The sequence below is a fragment of the Herpailurus yagouaroundi genome, unplaced genomic scaffold (assembly GCF_014898765.1).
Source record: "Herpailurus yagouaroundi ecotype Mexico unplaced genomic scaffold, PumYag 139, whole genome shotgun sequence".
NCBI classification, from domain to species: domain Eukaryota; kingdom Metazoa; phylum Chordata; class Mammalia; order Carnivora; family Felidae; genus Herpailurus; species Herpailurus yagouaroundi.
Window position 1 is genome coordinate 81,602,505 of NW_024412394.1, and position 15,214 is coordinate 81,617,718.

Here is a 15,214-nt window from a genome sequence, read left to right on the forward strand (position 1 = left end):
TTTTGGATGGATATAAAAACACACATCATATTTATATTTACATTCATATTCATGTTTGTATATTTTACACACATATTTTATATATTTATGTATCTTTTATAATTTTGCTCCTAAGCTTAGAAAGTTATCTATCATCCAGAAGTTTGATAAACTAGTCTATTTTCTTCCTTTTCTTTTAACTATTTAACTTCTATATATTTTAACTCTTTAAGCATAACTTATTGTGATGTTTATTATGCATTGGATACCTGCACTAATTTTTTCCAAATTAAGATCATCTAACCTAATAGGGTTTATTACATAATTCTCCTCCTACCCATTGATTTGTAATTTTTCCCTAACCATATGTTACATTAATATATGTAAAAGTCTCTCTTATGAGACAAATACTATATGGTTTCATTTATCATGGAATTTAAGAAACAAAACAGATGAACATTGGTGAAAGAAAAAAAAAGGAGGCAAGCCATAAGAAAGACTTAAATATAGAGGATAAACTGATGGTTATGGGCGAGGAGATGGGCAGGGGGGATAGGCTAAATGGGTGATGGGTACTAAGGAGGGCACTTGTGTTGAGCACTGGGTGGTATATGTAAGTGATGAATCACTAAATTCTACTCCTGAAATTAATATTACACTATATGTTAACTAACTATATTTAAATAAAAACTTGAACATAAAAAAAAGTCTCCCTTCTGAACTCCCTAATCTTGCTGCTGCTAATTTTTCAAGGAAGTTCTGTGCTTATATTGGTAAGTGTTAAGTGATTTTGCTTCTTGGGCACCTGGATGGCTCGGTTGGTTAAGCATCCAACTTTGGCTCAGATTCATGATCTTGCGGTTCGTGGGTTTGAGCCTTGTATCGGGCTTTGTGCTGACAGGTTGGAGCCTGAAGCCTGCTTTGGATTCTGTGTCTTCCTCTCTCACTGCCCCTCCTCCAACTCACACTCTGTCTCTCTCGCTCTCTCAAAAATAAACATTAAAAAAAATTTAAATGATTTTGCTCTAGTAAAAGGTACCCATCCAAACAAGTTTTGATAGTCTATTAATTTGCTACTTTATTTAGCATTCCAAATAAAACAACCTCTCTTTTATTTGCTTATAAATGTTATGTCTCCCATGAGTTTTTACCATTTCCTCAAGTGAAAAGACCAGTTTAATATGTGGTATAATATTATGAAGAGATCTGACTTATGCTGAGAAATCAAAATTATTTTCATAATTGAATTTTGGCAGATAAACAGAATTAGTGTTGAAATATTTTTCTTCCATATGTGATTAAGATGTTTATTCATAATGTGATTTTTTTAGGGTGAGGTGAAAATATGCAAACATTTCTGGAAGTTATCTATTTATAAGACATTTTTATAAAAAGTTAATGGCAGCATAATAAGATTAACTTTACTTAGCTTTTTTTTATTTGACAGAGAGAGAGTGAGAGCATATGAGCGGGGGAGAGGGAAAAGGGAGGGAAAGAGGAGAGAGAATCTTAAGCAGGTTCCATGCTCAGCGCAGAGCCAAATGTGGGGCACGATCCTATGACCCTGGGATCATGACCTGAGCCAAAATTAAGAGTTAGATGCTCAACTGACTAAGCCACCCAGGCATCCCTGCGTAGCCATTTTTATTTGAATTTCATTGCTTCTTAATTTATAATCCTCTACTTGAGACACTATTTTTTTTTCTTAAAAATATATTTCCTGTCTTATATAAATTCTTAGCCTATAGAAAATGTATGGTAATTTTAAAATGTCTTTTGTGAACATAGTTACTACAAAATTAAGTCTAATTTATGATACTTTTTAGTTTGTTTATTTTTTTAATGTTTATTTTTGAGAGAGAAACAGACAGAGCATGAGTCAGGGAGGGGCCGAGAGAGAGGGAGACACAGAATCCAAAGCAACTCTAGGGTCTGAGCTGTCAGCACAGAGCCCGACATGGGGCTCGAACTCATGAGCCAAGCCGTGAGATCATGACTTGAGCCGAAGTCAAATGCTTAACCAGCTGAGCCAACCAGGTGCCCCTAGTTTCACTTTAAAGCAAGTAGGGGATTTCAGTTTTGTTAGAAGTATTAGAATATTTGTTCAATTTCATGTAAAAGTTCATCTTGAGACTATGTCTTACAGCACAAATTAGATATCAAATGGGGTTAATAAGAAAAAGAATTGCTAATCCAAAGAAAATGAAAAGTGAGATGCACACCCAAAAGTTAACAAACATAAGATTATACACTACAAAACAAATGAATAAACATATTTTATAAGCAATTTCACATATACACTTTAGATTTAAATTGTACTGAGGTTTTTTGGAAACAATATTGAGTCAAATGGTGCTTCTTTATACTGTGTTGAAAACAAAATTTATCATCTTAACCATTTTTAAGTGCAAATGGTGTTTTTTTAAGTTTTCATTTAAAAGTTCAAAATACTTGGTGTGCTGGGTGGCTCAGTCAGTTGAGCCTCTGACTCTTAATTTCAGCTCAGGTCGTAAACTTACAGTTTGTGTTTAAGCCCCACATTCGAGGCCCACTGTCAGTGTGGAGCCTGCTTGGGATTCTCTCTCTTCCTCTCTCTCTGCCCCTCCCCCACTTGCATGCACATGTGGGCTGTCTCTCTCAAAATAAATAAACTTTAAACTTAAAATAAAAGTTCAAAATACTTAAACTATTCTAGTGTATATACTCATTATGGTTCTTTAATGGTTCTAAATTAAAAGCAAAAAAGAAAGTTATCTATTTTATTGTTTCCTTTTTTCCAGAAAGTGGCTACCGCATACAATTTTATTGTAGAACAAATACTTTTTAAAGAGTCTGTCTAGGGGCACCTCAGTGGCTCAGTCAGTTGAGTGTCTGACTCTTGATTTCAGCTCAGGTCATGATCCCAGGGTCGTGGGATCAAGCCCTGCATTGGGGTCCACACTGAGTGTGGTCCCTGCTTGAGATTCTGTCTTTCTCTCCCTCTGCCCCTCTCCCCTGCTCACATTTGCGCTCTCTCTCTCTCTCTCTCTCTAAAATAAAAATAGTCTGTTTATTTTAGGAAATTTTAAAATAAATATTTAATTCATTAAGAAATGCGTGTCAGGTGATAGGAAAACCCCTGCTGCCCAGCTGGATGTTTCTAAAGGCATGAATCATTGTAGATTTCAAAAGAAACATTAGAAATCTCTAATATTTTTGTCTAATGTTTTAATAAGCTTCATTAAAGGTAAAACAGTTGTGAAGCCTTGAAGAATGTGAGAACTTTGCAAAAATGATTAGTGATCCAATCCTCTGGTTGTTGCAAAAACGGTTTAATATTAGTCAATTTGTGCTACTTATCTTAACCAGATTTTGACTGTTAGCCATATCATGTTTTTCTTTTGTGCAGTTTTGATCCATTTTTTTCAAAGGCCAGATTAATGCCTTCTGAGTATATTTATTTTTAAAAAATCGACTTTGTTTTTTTAAGTTTATTTATTTTGAGAGAGAGAGAGAGAGAGAGAGAGATAGGGAGCCAGAGAGAGAGAGATGGAGAGAGAAAGAATCCCAAGAAGGCTCCACACTGCCAAGCACAGAGCCTGAGGCTCACACTCACCTGATACTCAAACTCACAACGTGAGGTTATGACATGAGTCAAAACCAAGAGTCGGACAATCAACGGATTGCACCACCCAGGTATCCCCTGAGTATCTATTGTTTTAACACATGTACTTTCAAAATAGAGGTGAACACACCTTCAGGCCCTTTAATCCGATAACTTGAGGCAAGCCAGTTTAAAGCAAGCAGGAAGTTAAAGTTAAGAAACAATTGTATAAAGAAAGCAGTATGTATAAAGGAAGTGTTATCTCTTCAAAAATATTTCTGAAGCAAATATTATAATATGTTAACATTATTAAATGCAGGTGGTGAATCCGTGTAGGCCTGTTACATTATTAACTTTAATTTTTTAAATGTTTGTAATAGTCCATGATTAACAATAAGTAAAATCTAACAAGGTAACTGAAGGAATATAACATCATAGCTTTCTGGACCCATTTGAACCATCTCTATTTTCCTACACAATCTCTAAGGATTTGGCTCTTACATTTTTTTCCTTCCTCAAATACAAGTTGAATGTTGCTCAGCATCCTGAGCTTTTCTAAAGCAAAATTAGTGTCAGTATTTCTCAAAATGGTCAGTTTTTTTTTTTTTAATTTGGAAAAATGAAGGGGAATTCCTTAAACATTCCTCCTCCAAATTACCTTGTCACTTAATGTCAGATAAGACAAATATTTAAATAAACATTTGTGTAATGTGATACAAATCTAGTCACAGGTGACTAGATTACCTGTAGGTGACCACCTTAATTTTCTTCTTGTATAAATAATCTCACATCTCTCTTTAGGACACTTTATAAGACATTGAATAGAGATGATTAATTGGAAATTGTACATTGATTAATGGGTAAATAAGTCATTTATTTTATTCCAGAGTCAACATAGTTCCTATTCCTAGGTAACAGGACAGTCACTTTTCTTAAAAAATAAAAAAATACCAGGGTACCTGGGTGGCTCATTTGGTTAAGCATCTGACTTTTCATTTCAGCTCAGGTCATGATCTCATGGTCCTGAGATCAAGCCCCACATCGAGCTCTGCTCTGGGTGTGGAGTCTGCTTATGTTTCTTTCTCTCCCTCTCTCTCTGCCCCTCCAGCCAAACTATTAACAAAATGTGCTGATTTCTGATATGACATCTGTATTTTATTCATAAAAATGCCTTGATATAATACTCTGTGGTGTTAGCACAATTATAATAATAATAATAATAATAATAATAATAATAAGATATATTATTTACTAAATGTCAGTCTCCATTATAGTTTTAGACATACATTGTCTCATCAAACCCTCAGATATGATACTAAAACGATAGATCTCAATGTGCCGTCCAGATCTTAATTGTTAAATGCCTTTTGAGAAAACTTTAAGATATTACACAGTAATAATAAAATGATAGGCTCAGTAGCATATAAGTTACATTTGTTGTTTCATTTAAACCTCCAAAAAAGTACTGAGGAAAGGGTAATTACCACCATTTCAAGATGTAGAAACTGTTTGAGTGAGGTTAAGTAACTGGACCAAAAAGCAGGCAGGGGAAAGTGAATTATGTTCATTCATAATTTATTGTGAATTTGGAATTAAGAGAATTTACTTGTCATGATATTTCCCTTCAAATATTTTATTCTCTTAAATCCTATAATACAGTGCTGTAGGCAAGAATGTATTGATTCAGAGAAAATGATTAATTTGCTCCTGTTCACATAAAATTAGCTCAAAAGCTATGTCTGTGGGCTCTTATGTCTGAGCTGTAGCCGCCTGGTCCTGTGGTTGCTGAAGAAAGAATTTGGTGAGTATAAATGTTGGCTCTTATAGATGATCCTGCAGTTCTCTAGCACTTCACACATCACTACAAACGCACACCAGGGGCTCTCAAAACGCACCCATTCAATAGACGCTTTTCCACAGGAGACATCCAGATGGCCAACAGACACATGAAAAGATGCTCAACGTCACTTATCATCAGGGAAATACAAATCAAAAACCACACTGAGATACCACCGCATGCCGGTCAGAGTGGCTCAAATGAACAAATCAGGAGACTATAGATGCTGGCAGGGATGTGGAGAAATGGGAACCCTCTTGCACTGTTGGTGGAAATGCAAACTGGTGCAACTGCTCTGGAAAACAGTGTGGAGGTTCCTCAAAAAATTAAAAATAAAACTGCTCTACGACCCAGTAATAGCACTACTGGAAATTTATCCAAGGGATACAGGAGTGCCGATGCATAGAGGCACATGTACCCCAATGTTTATAGCAGTGCTTTCAACAATAGCCAAATTAGAGCCTAAATGTCCATCAACTAATAAATGGATAAAGAAGATGCAGTTTATATATACAATGGAATACTACTTGGCAATGAGAAAGAATGAAATCATGCCATTTGCAGCAACATGGATGGAACTGAAAGATATTATACTGAGTGAAATAAGTCAGTCAGAGAAGGACAGATATCATATGTTTTCACTCATATATGGATCTTGAGAAACTTAACAGAAGACCATAGGGGAAGGGAAGGGGGAAAAAATAGTCACAAACAGAGAGGGAGCGAGACAAACCATAACAGACCTTTAAATAGAACAAACTGAAGGTGGATGGGGGAGTGGGGGGAAGGGGAAAATGGGTGATGGGCATTGAGGAGGACACTTGTTGGGATGAGCACAGGGTGTTGTTTGTGACTGATGAAACAAGGAATCTACCCCAAAAACCAAGAGCACACTTTACACATTGTATGTTATTCAATTTGACAATAAATTATATTAAAACAAAATTGTGCCCACTCAAACGATAAAATATCTTCTTCATGGCTCCCATCTCACACAGAACAAATGCTTATAATAACCATATGACTTGTCACATTCTGGACGCACTTCTGCTCCATTATTCCTCTAGCCTTATCTTCTACTTCATTCAAGCTCCTCCAACCACATCGCCTTCCTTGCTCTTCTTCAAAACCATCAAGTGTGTTCCCTTCTCAGGCTCTCCATACTTTCCCTGGCTATCTGCATGGTCAGTTCTCTCCCTTCATGTCTTTCAGCCAAATTCATCTTCCCAGTAATCACCTTCCCCTATATCAATATGTAATATGCCCTTACATGCTTTATTTTTTTCTCCAAAGCTCCATTTTAATTATCACTATGTAAAATAGTGGATATATTTTGCAGCCAAAATAGAAGATTGTTGAATGAATAAATGCCATTTTTCTTTCCTCCTTATAAGCACTTTTCATGAGAGCGCATTATGTGCTCTGCAAAATGGGGTCCTTTTTCTCATGAAACTCACAGAAGGGAAGACACAGGCATTATTACACTGACAATGATCAAACACTTGTACTTCAGTAGGGCTTTGCATAGAGTATTACAAGAAAGTTCATGGTAAAAGGAATATCTCATTCATCTTGGGGAATCCAGGGAGAGCTAGATTGTTGAGGATTATTGGATGGATTTTGGCATGAGAAAATGTTATCCAGGAATGAGATTATTACAATAAAAGTACAAGGGCACAGAGCAAGGAAATGTTTGCTGTGTGCAGGAACCACAAGCACTTTGTGGTTCCCTGAGAGTAAAGTTCACAGAAGGAAGTGGTGAAAGTGGGGCTGTAGAAACAAACAGAAGTCTGGGCTTTACATGCAATGTTAAGAAACTTGGATTTTGGCCTCCAAAATCCAAAAAGTTGTAGGCAGGGAAATGGTATTATCAGATTTATATTTTAGGTTTGTTGCCATTGATTCTATGAAGGTAGTTGTAGACATCTAGAGGAAATGATGAAAGTCTGAGCTAAGCTAGTGGTCAAGAGGCTGGAGAAGAAGAAAAGGATTAAACAAATATCGTGGGGCTAAAACTGTCTGATCTTGAGGATTAGATGTGGATGAACAGTGTAAAGAGAAGATAACCACCTCTTCAGAAGGATAACCACCCCTTAGTTTGGGTATCTAAATGGGTGGTAATACCATGAATTGAGGTAAAATAATGGAGCTTGACCTCATTTTATTTTGTTGTCATTGGGATGGGGGCCATGGAATGATGATGAGTTGGTTTTCCTATTTGACTTTGAAATGGCTGTAAGGCATATAAGTGTATATGACCAACAAACAGTTGTTACATGAGTCTATAGCTCAGAAGTCAGGTCCACAGTGGAAGTGAAGAAATGAGATCCAGTGGAGGGAAGTTGGAACCATTTGTATATGGAAGAGATCCCCCAAAGAATATGTGCAAAGTGGTGAGTCATTGGTAGAATTAAGGAGTACGTGAAGAAATGGGAACCAGAGAGAGAAAAGAGGAGAACCTGGAAAAAAGGTGGTGTTGAAGGAAGATTATATCAAAAATCAGAAGGAAGTAGTGATCAACCAACGAAATGCTACTGAGATATATGTTAAGAATAAAAAACATGTTCACTGGATTTGGCATTTAGAGGGTCATGGATAATACTCATTTGTTCTTTTAATAAATATTTATTGAGAACAGGCTATTTGATAGGACCTGTGCAAGTCCCCTTAATGAAAGAACAAAGAAGATGTATGTGATCTAGGGCCCTTTGAGATCTTATCAACTGGGAGAGTAGAGCATTTGAGTAGAAGGATACAGATAATTAAGAGTTTTAAAATGTAGAGTGAGAAATACTGGGACAGGACTAGCATAGGTGGCTTCTCCTTTCATGGATATGGTGCCAAGAATATGCTGTGCTGGGAATGTATTCCCTAACCCTGGGGCCTCTTAACTGGTGAGATGCTACTTGTCCTTCACTGCTCAGATCAATGTCACTTTTTTGGAGAAGTCTCTTCTGACCCTTAGACCAGACCAAGCTCCTCCTATTAAGTGTTCTCTTTATACCTTGTCCCTTTCCCTCATAGCATTTGTCATAGCTTATGAGTGTTTACTTGTACTATTGATTAATGTCTGTCTACACCTCAGACAACCAACTCCTTAAGTCCAGGAGCCATGTCAGATTTTATCAGTGAACAAATATATAATTGTTGAGTAAGTGAATGAATGAATGAATGAATGAATGTATGTTTTCTGGAGAATGACAACTGAGTTGGATGTATCAGTAACATAGGGTTGCAGTCAACTGAGGAAAGATTAAGAGGTGAATAAGAAAAGCAGTGAGTATAGAGTATTCTCTTTTAAGAAGCCTGGAGAAATGGAAGGGTGGGGGTAATCACTGGCCACAAGGTCATGCAGAATTACAGGAAGGATTTGTCAGGACAGAGACACCTGAGGCTATTGTCTCAGGACACCTGAGCTATTGGCAGGCTAAGGGGTGTACTGTCACTGGGGGAAGGGATGAAGATGAATGAAGGAGGGGAGAACTGGCATCTGAAGATTTTTGAGAACATGGGACACAGGGTCAAGGAAAGTATGGGAAAGAAGAGGGAAGAAAACTAGGGGCTAATTTATAGTACAATTGCCCCCTGGGGAATAAGCGTTGGGCAGTATTCTACACTCTTCTTCAAAGAATTTGTCATCATGAGTCAATCATAAGATTTAACTTGAGAAAGAATGAAATATGGCCTTTGGTAGCAATGTGGATGGAACTGGAGAGTGTTATGCTAAGTGAAATAAGTCATACAGAGAAAGACATACCATATGATTTCACTCTTGTGTGGATCCTGAGAAACTTACCAGAAGACCATGGGGGAGGGGAAGAAAAAAAAGAAAGGTTAGAGAGGGAGGGAGCCAAAACATAAGAGACTCTTAAAAACTGAGAACAAACTGAGGGTTGATGGGGGGTAGGAGGGAGGGGAGGGAGGGTGATGGGTATTGAGGAGGGCACCTGTTGGGATGAGCACTGGGTGTTGTATGGAAACCAATATGACAATAAACTTCATATTGAAAAAAAAAAGATTTAACTTGAAATATATATGAAATTCTCTATAACAAATTCTCTATAACAAACCAGTGCACTGGAATACAACTAAAGTTATCAGGCAGAATATTGGCTTTAAAAAGCTAACAGAGTAGGAAACAACAAATAATTTTGCAATCAACGTCTTATTTGTTTTTTGCAACGTAGTCTACCATAATGAGGTGAACCCTTTTAGTTTGATATGACAGATGAGAATTCATTTTACTTATGTATGCCTTTCCTTCTCCTTCCAATTTTTTTCCTCCAAGTTTTTGATAGTTATTACTTTAGTTCTTCTTTTGATTATATTTTACCTTTAAATAATGTACTCAAACTTCTGTTCAGTATTCTAACAACGTTAGATGATCTATAACGATCTAGCCCTCTATAATTCTTTATGCTTCTTCCTTATTTCCCATTTTCTGTAAGCTGTAACTCTGTTTTTATATTGTAAAATTTAATAACATTCACATTCTATTCTAATGTAATATTTAATACTTCTGTTTTTCCTAAAGGATGATTTTAACATTTAAAAACCAATTGGGCATTTCCATAATTGAGAACATATAATTATGGATTTAGGATTACATTTCCTTTTCTACGAGTTCACAACTTCTAGGAAAAACACCCCTAACATCCTTGCTCCCTATCAATTACTTAATTGTGCCATATTTTGTTACAACTCATATTTGGAAGTAATATGCCTTTTGTTTTGTTTTTCCTGAAAGTTCTCATTGTTTTTCCTCTATTGAGAGTAGAAATACCCACTTTGTTTATCATGTTATTTAATATTTAGCTCCTCAGAAATTTTATTGCTTGGTATATTCAAAAAATTGTCATGTTTTGAAGATGTTCTTGAAACCAACTGACTTCCTATTCTAAATTGAACTGATTGTTTTCCAGCTGTCTCTCTGAGAGTTCTTACACCATTTTTTTTTGTATGTTCTTAAATTGCATTTTCTTGAATTTCACATTTAGTTAATGAAGTGCTTCCTTAAGTGATGGCCACAGAAAAGGTAGAGTCTTAGCATCTCTGGCACTGTTTTATTTTTGCCCTCATATATTTTTTATTTTATAGTTGGACAGTATTTCTAGGTTCAAAATTGTAATATTTTTAAAAGACCTTTGAAGGCTTTGTGTATATGTTTGCTTTTTTAAATTTCCTATTTTATGGAGAATTGGTTCAGTGAGCTAAGTAAAGAACTGAGCATCACTTAGGGGATTTTTTTCAACTTTCCTCACAATTGCTTCTAGTTGATTGTTCCAGATATCAAAAGCCATCAGGGCAAACACATATATAAAAATACTTTTAAACGTAAATAGAGTAAATTATTTATTGGTGACAATAATAATGTAACAGTTAATTTAGTCGTCACTTACTGCTTTAGGAATAAAATAAGCCTTCATTTCTTGGTGAAAATAGAGGTAAATACTTATGAGCAGATGTGTACTGATTTTATTATAAAATGGGTTCAATATTTAGCAGTTCTTGGAGCTCCTGGGTGGCTCAGTCGGTTGAGCGTCTGACTTCGGCTCAGGTCATGATCTCGCAGTCTGTGAGTTCGAGCCCCACGTCAGGCTCTGTGCTGCCGGCTCAGAGCCTGGAGCCTGCTTCTGATTCTGTCTCCCTCTCTCTCTGCCCCTCCTCCACTCATGCTCTATCTCTCTCTCTCTGTCAAAAATAAATAAACATTTTTTTAAAATTAAAAAATTATATTTAGCAGTTCATTTATTGTTATTCTTTCACCTTATGATTTAAGTAGAATCTGTTTAAAAATTAGTAGCTGAATTCTACTTCTATTTTTCAGGTACTTTGTGGACATTTTATTAAGCAAAATGTAAACAACTTGAGGATAGCAGATAATAATATATGTATTATATATATATATATATATATACACACATATATACATATACATATATATGGTTGTATGATTAATATCTTAATACAGGTGTTAATATGTCCTATGAAGAATGCCATAGACTCAAAAAGGGTCCACATTGTCATTTCTAACTATAAAGTGGACTTAATATCAAGCTCTTTTTAGAATAAATATCTGGCATATTCTGAACATTTCATTTCATGACTTTTAAGTGTACAGAGGTCTAAGCAACATTTAGTGTTTAAATTTTCAACTTTTTAAGTATTAGCCACTCTTATTTATTACCGATGGAGAGAAGAAACCCTTTGAGTAGTAACAAATCCAATGATAGTTGTGATTTATGAGTGGTCAGTTTAATCTCATGGCTTAGTAGTATTTTGTCTGTCATATTATGTCTCTGTCTCTTAAGCAAAACCAGAATTTTGATGCTAAATTAGTTTGTTTTGTAGCAGAGCTAAACTGATGAATGTTTTGAAGCAATAATACCAAGTAAAAAGAGCTTCATTGAAGAATAAAATGTCCTTTAAGTAAATATAAAGCTATGTTTTAAGGCTTTATGTTCTAAAAACAAAGATGGCATTGTCAAAGTGTGACCTTTAAGGATACACTCAGGGAACTCATTTAGCATATAAAATTTATTATCCCCTGTGTGTTTGGAGTTCAAAATTACAACTCGCTTGTCAAATGTGAGAAGTAGTGTCTCCTATTGCACATTAATTTGCGTTGTGTCTGTTCATTTCTCTGTAATTATCAAATTATCAAGAGATAGTTGCACTATCACTAGTAATAAAGGAAACACTGTGTACTTGAGGTAAATTATGAAACTACTTTTTCATGATTAAATCATTGCCTGTCTTGTGTAAGGTATTCAAATTAATCTATAGAACAGTATAATCCTGCAATGTACAAGGTTACTATGGAGTTTAGAATTATATCACTTCCTGTGCAGAAAGATTATTGGGCTAACAGTATTTTAGTTGTCTGCTGTGTTCAGAATACTATTTTAGAATTAAGGAAAGGGGCGCCTGACTGGCTCAGTAGGTACAGCACGTGACTCTTGATCTTGGGGCTGGGAGTTCGAGGCCCGTGTTGGGTGTAGAGATTACTTAAAAATAAAATCTTAAAAAAAAAAAAAAGAAAGAAGGAAAGACTGTTAAAAGAAACTAGAAATTAGTCTTTGTCATTTAAATTAAACAATAAATATGCCACATAAAGATTTTTAGAACCCAGTGAAGCAGTGTTACAAGCAAACATAAAGTAGCGACAATTGTATGTGAAATTTGGAGCCAGATGAACTGTCAGTGACAAGTTTCACTTATTAGTACATGTTTCCTGTCAGAAATAGTTTTGAGATTATGTTACAGAAAGAATGTAAATTGGTCCAGAGAGCAGCTAAAGCAAGCAGTGAGACTCAAGATAGGCCTCCTGCGTGAGAGCAGACATGTTTGTTTGACTAGCACAAAGATTGTGCTGTCACTTAGCAAAGGATACTGTTGACCCCCTGGTTTTATCTTTAAGTTTATAATAAGAGGCTACTTAGCATAATAAAGAAACAGACATGAATCAAAATCCTTTCTCCATTCATTCAAGCAGACTACATTTCTGAGCTCAGGTTATGAATAAGAATGCCAGTCTCATGGTGTGGTTATGAGGCTTTAAGGTGCTAATCTGTGTACAATGCCCGGCACATAATGGGCTCTAGACAAATATCAGTCCTTTTCCCTTTAGAGGTCGCATACAGCACTATGCCCTGTGACCAGGAAATTTGTTAACCTTTATTATCCCCGCTTAAAGATCAAATACAATATACAGTCAACAAGTGGAGGATACAATGAAATAACCTTTATTTTGGGTGCTCAGCAGTTGTCTCTGAACATGTCTTCTCCTAGTGCTTAGGTGCTTTAAAGCAGGATCAGGAATAGTTCAAGAGGCCACTAAGGCCTTTGGCCTATATTATTCCTTCATGCCATCTACTATTAAATGGCTGTGGTCACAGGAATTGTTCTTCAGAATCGTTCACAGAAACAAGCACAGCAGAGGGGAAGCACTGGACTCAGGGAGAAATAATCAGGAAGCTAAAGAGCCAGCCTCAGAGACCCTCACCCGTACAAGTTCCTTCTTGGGCCTTGTAGCTAATTTGTGCAGTGTGCAGTGGGCTCTTGAACAACATAGATTTGAACTGTGCAGATTCACTGTAAATATATTTTCTCTTCCTTACGATTTTCTTAATAACATTTCTCCTCTGTAGCTTACTTCATTGTAAGCATACAGTATGCTAATACATATAACACATAAAATATGTAGTAATCAACTATGTTATTGATAAGGCTTCTGGTCGACAGTACACTATTTAGTAGTTAAATCTGGGGGGAGTCAAAAGCTATAGACAGATTTTTTTACTGCAGGGAGGAAAAAAAGAAAAAGAATTAATATAATTTAAAAAAGATGAAGTGGTCAATAGGAAAAGCAAGTTTTGCTTCCTTTGACAAATAACAAATTCTGTTGATTTGTTTAGTAACTCTTGACCAGAGATGCTCATATGCACTTGGCCACAAGCTAGCCCTTGCCTATCTAGGAAGGTACTCTTTAGTTTAGCATCAACCTAAGGATCACCTATATAAAAATATAAAAAAGGGAACCACCTGACAATCAGGAGGTGTGCAGTTACATTGAGCAGGTATTTGACTTCTCACATTTTTAGGTGGGCAAAGGGGAAGGGATAGATGGAATCAGTATTATTGATCTGACTCAGTATGTGCCAATGGGTTAGGCACCATATATATATTATCACACTTTTATTCTCATGTAAGTAATATTACCTAAATTGAAGCAAGAAGTAACCTCTTTTTATAGAGTTTGTGGAGCCAGAATTCAAACACAGGGCTTCTTGGGGTCAAAGCCCAGGTTTTTCCAACCTCCCTAATGAGTTTAGGTTTTACCTGCCAAGGATCAGCTACTGGGGGGGGAATGGACATTTAACCTATAATCCACCTAATGTTTGTTTGTTTGTTTTTTAAGTTTATTTATTTTGAGAGAGACATAGACAGCATGAGTGGAGGAGGGGTAGAGAGAGAGAGAGAGAGGGAGAGAGAGAAAGAATCTCAAGTAGGCTCCTTGCTGCCAGTGTATAGCCCTATGGGCTCAAACTCACGAAACCATGAGATCATGACCTGAGCCAAAACCAAGTGTCAGCCGCTTAACCGACTGAGCCACCCAGGTGCCCCACAGCCTGCTGATTTTCAATCCCCAAGGTCTTACCAGCCACTGAGTAGACTTTTCTTTCTTCACTCTCATTTGTTCTCATTTGTTAAGTGCCTGCTGGGGGGTAGTCATTGTGCTGCCTGTAGGATACTGCCCCCCATGTAGTTATTACTTCTTCAAAATGGCCATCATCACCTACAGACTCCCGTAGGTAGAAAGGTAAGCAGGTGGATGACAGATGGTAGGTAGGTAGGGATGTAGATGGATGGGTGGATAGATGGATAGAGGATGGGTTCACGAATATGTGTATTGCTCAAATGAAAGTTTCACCATTACTATGATTTCTATCTGTTGTTATTTTGAAAGCACCTGGAGGTCCTTCTAAAAATTCATATTGTTCTTTTAAATTGAAGTTAAAAATTTTAGTTATTTAATCAATAAAACTGAAATACTACATATAATTCGGGGCTAGCAACTTCAAAAACTTAAAAATCTTAATTTCAAAAACTACAAAATAAGGTTATATTTTGTAAATTTCTTTATCTTCAAAATTTTCCCTTTAAAAAAAAATATTTTGAGAGAGAGAGCATGTGTACAAGCTGGGGTGGGAGGGGGAGGGGCAGTGTGGGAGAAAGAGAAAGAGAAGCAGGGTCCACGCTCAGTGCAGAGCCTGACATGGGGCTTGATACCGTGACCCTGGGGTCATGACCTG

At 36.4% G+C, this 15,214-nt stretch overlaps 1 protein-coding gene across 1 annotated transcript in view; it reads left to right on the forward strand.

The window, feature by feature from the left end:
• The window catches only part of RNF217 (ring finger protein 217), a 131,618-nt gene that overhangs the window by 104,130 nt on the left and 12,274 nt on the right, over nt 1-15,214 (forward strand). The window lies entirely within an intron of this gene.